Below are 12,677 nucleotides of genomic sequence, written 5' to 3'. Positions count from 1 at the left end.
TCCACACACTGAATTATACATCTTAATTTGGCCTACAAAGTAACCTTCTCTGGTTATGCTCAGCGTAAAAGCGCTTTGTTTCGTGGGGAGTCTTCATGTCTTCCATTTCCTCTGGTAAACTCCAGACTGTCTCCAAGACAACACTGCTGTGGTGATTTCTTCCCTGACTCTTTTTCCAATAAGCAAATACATGATATCACTCTACCCCAAATGGAAATATCTGTTGTACCTCATCATAACGGAAAATTATTGCCTTTTTAGTAGATGCTATTCAATGCTCATGACGTATTTCACCAATGCCTAAAATAAGATTCAAGAATTAACCGCAGTCATTCTGTCTGCTTACTGTCAATTTCCTAATTGATTCTGGCCCTAAAAGACCAATGCGCAGCTTTATTTGCTTAGCGATGGGCAAAGTAATGCCCCATCTCTCCATCTGAGCCCAATACTAAGATAGATTATCTATAAGTTCCATTATTAAACTGGAAATTGCCCATTTGCCCATTCAGATTCGGGTTCTCCCCTTCTACACACCACTCTAAACACCAGAAGACTGACTGAACAAGCTCCCTGGCACTCTAGCTTCTACTGGCTTTAGACATTGGGAAATACTAGCAACAGATGGGAGGGCAGAATGGAAGAAGGTTCATATTTATTCCCTGGCTCCCTCCCTCCTAGGCTATGGTTTTGTAGTAGGTATGTCCTCTAATGAAGACCACAGTTCCTTTTGGGTAGTCTTCCTCTAGGTATAGCTACTTTCTCTGTGTGACTTCCTCCCATTGCTTATCCAGACCAGGTAGTTTTGAATTCTGTCACTTGGGTGTGATTTTGGAAAAGTTAGTGCCTACCTCTCTCCTTCCCACCCATCCTAGGAAGGAATGCAGACTACTGATTTTCAAATAGAAGGTATAAAAATAAAGGTGGGTCTGCAATAGCTTTCTAGCTCTTTTCCCACAGAGGTATTTTTTTTCTCAAAGAAATTACATACTGTAAGAGTAGGAGAATAGAAGCAATAGTTAAATTATTGCAGTACAAAGCAGAAAGAGACTCATTCGACAAGACATCAAAGTATAGATTAGAGGAAGTTAAAAAGAGACACATCATGTTTGTAGGATCAGAAAATTCTTCAAAAAGAAGAAAGCATTTGGAATAGCTCCATACTAAAGGGTAAGATTTTGACAGATGTGAATTTAAAAAGGGAATTCTAGGAGGAGAGACATTATACAAGACCAAGAAATTTGCTAACATGTGCAAAGGGAAGAAGTACTCTCTTTGTTTTTTAGACACATGTTAGGAGAGGTAAGTCAAGAGTGAGAGCACATTGTAAAAAGATTTGAATCCAGGTCGGTGGCAAATTAATGCTAACTTCATAAACAAATGGGAAGCTGTGGATGGGTTTTGATCAGAGAAGTTGTTTGTTCAGTGCTAAATTTAAGGAAGATGAGGTTAGCAGTAACATCAGAACAGAATGGAGTAGAAAGAGATCAGACAGAGAGTCAAGAATGTAGAGCTCTGGTAAACATCAAATTCTGTAAAGAGGTTGAAAAAGAAACAGTGATTTTAGTAAAGAAGATACCAAATTATATTGCAAAGAGCAAGAGAGAAGCTGATGGATAAGAGAAGAAAATAAGAATAGCCTGTCCAGGTATCAAGGTATTTTCTTTGTTGTTACTCTTATTTTTTTTAAGTAGAGGACACATGGGTAGGGTAAGCCTTGACAAGAAGGAGGTAGTTTCATGCTCAAAGACTAGGGCTAAGTAAAGGGGAGAAGATGATTATGAGATAGAAAACAGCGAAATTGAAAGAGTACATAGTCTCTCAGTGATTTTTGTTTTCTTTCTAAAAATTCTAAAATTTTGTGATTTTCTTTGCATTCTTACAATGTCACAAGAAAGAAAGCACTAAATCAGTCTATACTGCAAAAACAAAATTTCTACTTTTGAAACTCTGATTTGATTATGAAACCATCAATACTCTGAAGTAGATATTATTATAACATACTGGCAAATCTCTATAAAAACAGAGTAGAGGCCAAAGCTTGGTCAACAGAATTATTTTTGGTCAATAAATTTCTAGCCATAGCTAGAGATGGTTATCAAAGGATAAGAAAATGGTTCCTTTTTGTGTTTTTTGACCCATAAACCAACCCACTCCGACACCTAGTCATGCTATAAGGTGTGAATATTGGAAGATTATCTCAAAGACCCGAAAGAATCCTTTCTTCACCTTTCCTGTACCTCTTCAAAGCTTCAGACATAAAAATAAACAAATGTCACATTTCCATGTTATCTTCATGAGAATATAGGATATTGAGATCTTCAACACATCTCTGGCTCATGTCACTATCTGGCTTCTATCATTATCTGTGGGAGATAGATGAGTATACTGAGGAAATAAACCCCTTCCCCATGATAGAAAAAGGAATCTGAACATACGAAATTCTTACTCATTGAATGCTTGAGGTCCAATGGCCAATGTTTGACTGCACAGCATCTCACAAAAGTGGGATTGGTACATTCTTGGTAAAACAAAGACAGATTCCTTTTTTAAATTCGGAGCATCTTTTTAAATATGTAAACCCATTCTGTAGAGTCTGTTTTTCTGAGAACTTTAAATGAGGATCATTGCATATGCTAAGTTAATTTGTATTTCCAAATTAAGGAATCCACTCTTGAACAATAACTTTTCAATTAGACAGAATAAGGGATTAAAAATGGGCTTTTCTATTCAATGGACCACGGCTGCCCCATTTTACAGAGGTGTAAGGACTCAGGTAGGGTGCTTTGAGGGCACTCTTGTTTAAAGGTCTGCCACTTACACATTCTTTTCAAGTGCACATGCAACATTCTCCAGAATAGATCACATGTTAAGCCAGAAAAAAATTCTCAATTCAAAAAGATCAAAGTCATACCATGTATCTTTTCTGACTACAACACTATGAAATTAGAAATCAACTGCAAAGAAAAAATCTGGAAAGAGCATAAATACATGGAGGTTAAATAACATGCTGCCAAACAATGAATGGGTCAACCAAGAAATCAAAAAAGAAATAAAAAATTACATGGAGAGAAATGAAAATAAAAACACAATGGTCCAAAATCTTTGGGATAAAGCAAAAGTGGCTCTAAGAGGGAAGTTTATAGCCATACAGGCATATCCTGAGAAGCAAGAAAAATTTCAAATAAACAACCTAACCTTACACCTAAAGGAGCTAGAAAAAGAACATGTAAAACCCAAACTAGCAGAAGGAAGTAGATAATAAAGATTAGAGCTGAAATAAATGATATAGAAACTAAAAAAACAACGGAACAGATCAATGAAGCCAGGAGCTGATTCTTTGAAAAGATCAACAAAGCTGATAAACCTCCAGCCAGACTCATCCAAAAAGAGAGAGAGAGAGAGAGAGAGAGAGAAGGGACTCAAACACAATCACAAATGAAAGAGGAGAAATAACAACCAATACCACATAAATACAAAGAACTGTAACAGAATATTATGAAAAAATATATGCCGACAAATTGGACAACCTAGAAGAAATGGATAAATTCCTAGAAACATACAACCTCCCAAAATTGAAGCAGGAAGAAATAGAAAATTTGAACAGACAGATTACCAGCAAAGAAATTGAATTGGTAATCAAAAAACTCCCAACAAAAGTCCAGGACCAAAAGGCTTCACAGATAAATCCTACCAAACACTTAAAGAAGAGTTAATACCTATTCTTCTCAAACTACTCCAAAAAATAGAAGGGGAAAGAAAACTTCCAAATTCGTTCTATGAAGCCAGCATTACCCTGGTAACAAAACCAGATAAAGGCACCACTAAAAAAGAGAACTACAGGCCAATATCCCTGATGAACCCAGATGCAAAAATCCTCAACAAAGTACAAGCAAACAAAATCCAACAATGCTTAAAAAAAATGATTCACCGTGATTGAGTGGGATTTATTCCCAGGGCACGAGGATGGTCCAATATTCACAGATCAATCAATGTGATAAATCCTATCAGTAAGAGAAAGGATGAGAACCATATGATCATTTCAATAGCCACAGGAAAAGCATTTGACAAAGTACAATGTTCATTCATGATAAAAACTCTCAACAAAGTAGGTGTAGAGGGAACACAGCTCAACATAATAAAGGTCACATATGAAAAACCCACAGCTAACATCCTCAATGGGAAAAAACTGAGAGCTTTCCCTCTAAGATCAAAAATAAGACCAGGATGTCCACTCTCACCACTTTTCTTCAGCATAGCACCGGAGGTCCTAACCACAGGAATCAGACAACAAAATGAAATAAAAGGCATCCAAACTGGTAAGGAAGAAGTAAAACTTTCACTATCTGCAGATGACATGATACTATATAGAGAAAACCCAAAAAACTTCTCCAAAAAACCTGCTAGAACTGACAAATGAATCCAGTAGAGTCACAGGACACAAAATCAACGTACAGAAATATGTTGTATTTCTACACACCAATCATGAAGCAGCTGAAAGAGGTATTAAGGAAACAATCCCATTGACAATTACACCAAAAATAATAAGATACCTAGGAATAAACCTAACCAAAGAGGTCAAAGCGTGTACTCTGAAAACTATAAAACACTGATGAAAGAAATTGAAGAGGACGCAAAGAAATGGAAAGACAGTCCATGCTCATGGATTGGAAGAACAAATATTGTTAAAATGTCTATATTATCCAAAGCAATCTACACATTTAATGTAATCCCTATCAAAATACCAACAGCATTTTTCACAGAAATAGAACAATCCTAAAATTTGTATGGAACCACAAAAGACCCCAAATAGACAAAGCAATCTTGAAAAAGAAAACAAAACAAAACAAAACAAAACTGGAGGCATCACAATTTCAGACTTCAAGTTATATTACAAAGCTGTAGTAATCAAAACAGCATGGTACTGGCACAAAAATAGACACATAAATCAAGGGAACAGAATAGAAAGCCGAGGGGCGCCTGGGTGGCACAGCGGTTGAGCGTCTGCCTTCAGCTCAGGGCGTGATCCCGGCGTGATGGGATCGAGCCCCACATCAGGCTCCTCCGCTGTGAGCCTGCTTCTTCCTCTCCCACTCCCCCTACTTGTGTTCCCTCTCTTGCTGGCTGTCTCTATCTCTGTCAAATAAATAAATAAAATCTTAAAAAAAAAAAAAAAAGAATAGAAAGCCGAGAAATAAACCCACAATTATATGGCCAATTAATCTTCAACAAAGGAGGCAAAAATATGCAATGGAAAAAAGGATAGTTTCAATCAGTCAATTAATCAACAATCAATGTCTGCCACAGAGCACAGCCCTCAAGGAGGAAGGGAGGAACATAGGGACTCAGAAATAAAGCTACTCTGCCATCTCTCTCATTTCCCCTAAACCCCGATGTTGAAAGAGAACCCATTTTAACTGTCTCATATTGTGTGTTTTCATTTTATAAAATGGCCCCAAATATTTTCATACATCATAATAATATGACATTTGTACAAAACGTTCATATGACAAGTTGTGTGGACTGATGAATCACTGAACTCTACCTCTGAAGCTGATAGTACACTATAGGTTGATTAATTGAATTTAAATAAATAAATAAATAAATAACTACAAGTTGCGTGGCTTGAATTTCTATTTGAGCCCTACAGTCACTCTGTGAAGCAGATGTGACAGATATCATTGTCATAACACACACAGCGAGGCTAAAGGAGACCAGAAAGTTTAAGGTGACCTGCCCCTGATCACACAACTAGTGAGCAGTATAAATGAGACTCAAACCCAGGTTTCTGGACTCTCAGTTTGGTGCTTTTTCTACTACCCCACTATAGCTGACAGTCATTTTTTAAATGAAGAAGACTAAAGAAAAAAAAAAAAACACGCCATAGCAACATTTATAGTTGGATAGAACTTTAAATGCAATGTGGTACTATACAGAGTAAAGCAAGTGGGCTCAAAGCCATGCCTTGGTAAAGGTCTCTCGTTTAAATACGAGTTTTAGATTTCTATGTTTGGTTAAATATTCAGGATCCTACATGGGACTATAACTTATAGGCAATGGGTCTGCAAGGCATGTCTGCTTCCTCTTTGCTTCTGCCTGTTCTTATGGAGGGAGACCATACTGGTGTTAGATATTCACAAACTCACGTTTACCATGGGGATCAAAGAAGGCCCTACTCAGCTCAATCAAGTGTCAGTTCATAAAATCTGCCAAAAAGGTTAGTCATTTTGAGATGTTTTTTGCACAATACCAGTAACTCTAAATACAGTAATCCTTCTTTTCTTTTTTAAAATATATTTTATTTATTTATTTGAGAGAGAGAGAGAGAAAGAGAGAAAGCACGAGCACAAGCTGGGGTAGGCAGAGGGAGAAGCAGACTCCCCACTGAGCAGGGAGCCTGATGTAGGGCTCCCTCCCAGGACCCTGGTATTGTGACCTGAGCCGAAGGCAGACGCTTAACCGACTGAGCCACCCAGGAGCCCCTAACTGCAGTGATCTTTCAACAAGGACCTCCCAAGAAAGGGATAGAGTAGCTCAGCAAATGCATTCCAACCCAGTTCATGTCTGTTTCAGCACAGACAGCTGGGATCACCACTGCTGTCTGGCAGGCTCCTTTTCCTTAGTTCACCAATGATGAGGCAGGAAGTTAACAATTTGGGGACAGTCAAAATCCATAAAAATTAAAGACAGAGGAGTGCTAATAAAATAGGCGGATTCATACCTGGTTGAAAAGGAAGAAGAAGAAGAATGAGAACAGGAGGAGTACGTAGATATTGGCTGACATCTTAATCAGTTCTTCATCAGTGCTAGGCTCTAGGCTAAGTGCTTCCTATGCCTCAGTCACTGATTCTCATTGTCTTATGAGATGGGCACTAGTAATTTTCCCATTTTACCCATGAGAACCATATAAGCTCAGAGAGGTTAAGCAGCTTGCCCAAAGTCACAAAGCTATCAAGTCACAGAACTGAAATTTGAATCCAAGTCTGTCTTAAAAGTCTGCACGTCGAAGCTACGAAACACTGCATTTCCCAACACTCTAGGGAGAGATCATGAATCCGTTATGGGAGACCCTCAAGAGAGCTCTAACATCTCTATATAAGGATTATTTATCTTCTCTTCAGAAAAATACAGTTAACAGATTGTGGCTATTAAGCAAGTACATCATGGTCTGGGTGCCCCTTAGCCAGAATTTAAATTATCCGTCTGGCAGCAAAGAAAAAGAAGATCTAATTCTTGCAAAATTCCTGGTATGAATTCCTCTTTGTCCTGAAAAACACTAGTGCTCATGGCTTAATATGTCTGTTAGGACCTAAAGATTTGTCCCACAAATGCCCCAGAGGAGATAAGAAAGGTTAAACTGGACATTAGCATTACATTTGCCTCAAGTTAAGTAAGAATTATGATTGAATGTCAGTAAGTTTCTACCTCTGGAGATGTAATAAAAAGTGTCAACCCTGTCCATTCCCCACCCCGACGCGGACTCCGAGGCAGTCCTCTCTGTGCTCAGGAGCTAGGCTGTGGGTATGGACCCTTGGAATCCTGTTGGCTCAAACATTTAAACCAATCCCACCTTGGACAGAAGGCTGGAACCTGTACAGAGAATATCTAAACGACATCTAACTAGTCTCCATCTTTTGACATCTGAATTTAAAAGAAAGTCTCAGCCACAGAGGGTAATTATTTTATCCCTAATTTCAGCAGCTTTTAAGACACAGACCCTTTATACCATTGTGGCTGCAGACCCCGAACAAAGGAAACAGTACCACCTTGGACTCAAAACACATCTTCCTTTAATAAACTGAGCGGCTCTGAGAATTCCCCATGTGATTGCCACTTACAATTTCACTACTTTATGCAATAATATCGTGTCCACAATTCCTACAGCATGATACGTCACACGGAAGATGTCTAACAGTTCTCTCATACCATTTACATATGATTTTAAAAGCATTTTCAGATGATTCCACAAGCTCATTCTCGACAATTAACTGATCTCAACTAAAAGGCAAAAACATAAAAAGCCTATTACTGTATCAGAAATAAAAAATCCCAGCTATCCATACGGCAGGCTTGGAAAGAATAAAGGTGAAGGTAAGTATATGCATGTATGAAACCGATGGAAAAGCCAAATTTTTTAGTTACAGATGGTTGCCCTGGAGAACTTGTTATAGCAGCCTCATGTTACTTCTAGAACTCTCTCATGTTCCCAGGATTCAAAACATAAAAAAATTCCTTTGAAAAACATAACACAATTAAATAAAAACACTTCAGAATCTGAGATTGCTAAAACTGCTAGGTAGACAGAAGAAAAATATGCATAATAAAAAACTGATAATGAATTTGGAGGCAAATGGCTGTTGTTTTGATTCCTAAAGTAAAGAATGGTAGGTCTCTCCCTCTTAACAGCACACAAGAGAACCTCTGGGAACTAAAGGGCTCTGAGCACAGTTCTGATATCAGGAAAATTTTACACTGCCTGTGGCAAGCTTCAAAGGTAGTTTGAAATAAAAGCAAGTAAGTACTAAGTACAGCAAATGGATCTGTGATGGAAGAGTGCAGAAGAAAAGGAAACTGAGGTCTAGGTTTCCGTAACTTTTTACAGCCTTTTATGAAAAGTTGGAATTGGCACAAATTTCTGTCTCACAAATAGCAAAGTAAATCTGTGAATCAGATGAGGCCACTAGGGAACACACTATCAAGTGCACTTGTCATCAGATGTTCCCTAAAGTGAACTTGTACTGCGTGATATATCAACCTTCCATTCGGGAGGAATCTGAGTGATTAAGAGATCAGGATTCACCAAGGAAATCCTTCTTTTTTTTTTTTTTTTTTTCAGAGAGGGAGGTGGAGGAAGGGGCAGAGGGAGAAGGAAAGAGAGAATCCAGCCGAAATCCAGAGTCGAATGCTTAACTGACTGAGCCACCCATGTGCCCTACCAAGAAAATCCTTCCTTCTTAAAGGGCCTGACATCATCAGAAGAAACACCATTTGGTTGTCTTGGGGGCCTGTTTGAGCCAAAAAATCCACAACATTCAAATCATTCTTCTAGGAAGAATGTTTCAAAATATGAAATATTTGAGTAAATAACATTTTATAACATAAATAATTTCAAGGCACGCAAATTTAATTCAACCAATCGTTCCTGGAATTTAATTATTCACGGAGGAAAAATGATCCATGGGGTTTTCTTAAGTCTCGATGTTGGGAGACGGGATACAACATTTCCCCACTCCTTCTCTTCAATCTCAATTGCTTTGCCAGAACCCAAGAACTACTAATATACCCATAACCACAGCTAGTTACTCTTCAATCCTAAAATGTTTCAGTAAAAGGTACACAAGAATACTGAGTTCACAAATGGAATTAGAAATGTGGGCATTCATACAACCGTGTGTTAATATCACTAGCTGCCATCATGATGCATGGTGTGTAAAACAATCATTCAGGGGCACCTGGGTGGCTTAGTCAGTTAAGCGTCTGCCTTAAGCTCAGGTCATGATCCCAGGGTCTTGGGATCTGTGTTGGGCTCCCTGCTGGGTGGGACTCTGTTGGTTTTTCTTCCTCTGCCCCTCCCCCAACTCATGCTTTCTCACTCTCTCTCAAATAAACAAGTAAAATCTTTTAAAAAACACACACAATGATTCAAATGGGAGACCTGTATTCTACATCTAAGATACAGATTTTATAGTTATTAGTGGAAATCTGACACCATTACAAAGAGGTACAAAGAGGTGGAACATGTAGATTTATGACTAAATCATCAACCCTCATGCTAACTCAAGGTTCCATGATGAACTTGATGCCAGGGCCACTGGTAATCTGAGTGACCTGGAAGAAGGATGACCAGACAAGGAAAGGTACAACCCATGATGCAGGAGTGTTACGTGGATCTGCATGCAGTGATGAACCACAGCCAGTGGTACAACTAAGTGCAACTTGTCACCAAGAGATGAGACAAAAAAGGGAACAAGGAGGGGTGACTGACTCTGGTTATGTGGTTTGACACTGAGTTAGAAATGCTACAACTGTTAACTCATTTAACTCTAGGAGTTATGTTTTTTTTTTTAAAGATTTTATTTATTTATTTGACAGAGATAGAGACAGCCAGCGAGAGAGGGAACACAAGCAGGGGGAGTGGGAGAGGAAGAAGCAGGCTCCCAGGAGCAGCCTGACGGGGGCTCAATCCCATAACGCCAGGATCACGCCCTGAGCCGAAGGCAGATGCTTAACTGCTGTGCCACCCAGGCGCCCCAGGAGTTATGTTCTGTCTCACATGGTGATCTTCATTTTATAATAATGATGTCATAAATGAAGTTCACGAGAAGGAAATGGAGGAGTTGGGATTCAACACAAGGTCAGTCTAATCCCAAAGTCAATATAGCACATTTAATTCCACAACACCCAGAATTTGGTCTACTGACACTTAAGAGATCAGACAGTGTCTCTAGGCCAACGGTAGCTACTCGATTCTTGGGAGCACAGGATCAAATGAGCAAATGTCAAGTAGTTTCTCATGTCCCCAACTCCCATGTTGTGTGAATGTTACTAATGATGGGACTGACAGTAGGACTGACTTTCCTGTATTTGAACTTATAGAATAGCTGGGCGATCGGAAATATTCCACACGACACACTTCAGGGTTTCCAAAAGCAAAGTTATGATTCGATTGCATCATGATTTGTTTCAAAAGCTGAGTGCTGACCCATGGGGCTAAACGGGGAGCCTGTGACACCGTGGAGAACTTTCAGATGGGGAGAATTATTTCTACTATATGTTTGTTTTAATTAATAAAACTAGATTCCTCTCAGAGGAAGGAATTATTCTTAAAGAGCTAGGATCTCAATCACAGGTAATTCCTGCAGAAGTTCTAGAGAGGGGAACTGACATTCTGGAAGAAAACACTCTCTGTCTCTTAAGTGTCTGGCCATCTATTTTCTCCTTCCATTACCTCTCTTTTATAAGAAATTCAGGAAGGCAGGAAGCTCCTAATTTTCCATATCCCTTCCCCTTCCTTTTGCTTTTAAACAAAGAAGTGAGTCTTCAAAAGCTTAGCTTGGACCACTGTTCAACAGTACTGGCTATATATCTGCTGGCCTGGGAACCAAAAACCAAAAGCTAGTTATAGCCCCGATGGGGTCCAAATTTAGTACACATCAAAGCAGAGAAACCTTGAAAATACCTACCCCACCTTCTCCCCGCCAGACACTTGGCACTACCCTCTCATGGAGCCAAAAGCATCAAGAAAGTCTCATCCATACATCATCTGACTCGAATGAGAGGTTCAGTCCTGGTTGGAATATTTATTCATTATTGTCAAAGTTGAGCTGAGGCTACAATGCCATGAAATTCCACAATGCCTTCTGCTTTCTGAAGGAATCTCACACACATAATCTTATCTAAACAGGCAATTTATCTGAAGATTGTAGAAGATCAGCATCTGAGACCCCGTGGACTTTGCTGAGGGAGGTTTGAGAGAAATACCTGGTTGGAGTGCTACCAAAACAAATGGCACATTTTCCATTTAAAAACCACTCCATTTAGGGGCGCCTGGGTGGCTCAGGCAGTTAAGCGGCCGACTCCTGATTTCAGCTCAGGTCATGATCTTAGGGCCATGAGATCAAGCCCCTTGTTAGGCTCCACCCTGGGCGTGGAGCCTGCTTAAGATTTTCTCGCTCCCTCTTCTTCTCCCTCTAAGTCTCTCTCTCTCCTCCCCCTAAATAAATAAATAAATCTTTAAAAAAAAAAAACAAACCCATTCCATTTAAAAATCCAGCTGTATGTCAGCCATTTTTCTCTGCACCACTCTAGATGGATCGTTTGTCTTTAGCATCTCCAGCAGGCTTCTTTGTGCTTTCCTTCCTCTTACTTGTAATGCATTCTCTTTCTTGTCCTTCAAAAAATTCACTTTCAAAATATGACTGTCTATAAGTCATTGAGCTTTTGACTACAGATGTTAGTCATCCCAGGAGTATTTTCACTTTCAGGGTTACCCTGTTGAAGGGAATGATAAACTGTGGAGTCAATTTAGGATACGCCAGCTTCACCTAAGTAGAAGTATCAGTAGGGTCAGAAGTTTTCTAGCACTGACAAAATCCTAATGCTTCTGCCTGCAGCTAACACATGACTCACGACTACCGAGTATTTCTAAGCAGTCTATGTCTTTAAATAGTTCAGGTAATTATTATTGTTTAGTGATCACTCACCATATACCAGGCACTCTCCTTGAGGCTTTACCTGTTTCAACACATTCATTTTCACGCACACACACACACACACAAGTCTGTGACGTAGATACTACAATCATCCCTATTCGACCATAAAGAAACTGAGGTACAGAGAGGGTAGGTAACTTGCCTGGGGTCCCGCGACGAGTAAGTGGCTGAGCTAGGATCTGAACCCAGATGGTTTGCCCCCAGAGCCCTGACTCTGAAAATCCCCTACAGGACTGACCAAGGACACTGAGTCTCATTCGGAAGACAGGCCCACACATTTACTAATTCCTCTTCTTTAAGTCAAAGAATATGGAGCACTCACCCTGGTGTAACTGGTCCGGGTCTGGTCAGTCTTCACAGGAGATGGTTTCCCCCCCAGGCAGTGCAGACCAAGGAAAACACAATGAATGCAGAGTGAGAAGGCTTGGACTCAAGTCCAGCTCTGCCAATCACTAACAGTGATCTTTT

At 39.5% G+C, this 12,677-nt stretch overlaps 1 protein-coding gene across 1 annotated transcript in view; it reads right to left on the bottom strand.

Moving 5' to 3' along the window:
* FMN1 (formin 1) overlaps positions 1-12,590 on the bottom strand; it is a 403,510-nt gene extending 390,920 nt beyond the window's left edge. Inside the window, exon 1 of the mRNA XM_087859297.1 lies at positions 12,532-12,590. The gene's annotated coding sequence lies outside the window, so the exon portion shown is untranslated. The remainder of the gene's footprint in view (positions 1-12,531) is intronic.
* Positions 12,591-12,677: the final 87 nt, after the last annotated feature.

This window comes from Ursus americanus, chromosome 36, assembly GCF_024610735.1.
Source record: "Ursus americanus isolate L20-20 chromosome 36, mUrsAme1.1.p, whole genome shotgun sequence".
NCBI classification, from domain to species: domain Eukaryota; kingdom Metazoa; phylum Chordata; class Mammalia; order Carnivora; family Ursidae; genus Ursus; species Ursus americanus.
This window is presented reverse-complemented; position numbering and strand designations above follow the sequence as displayed.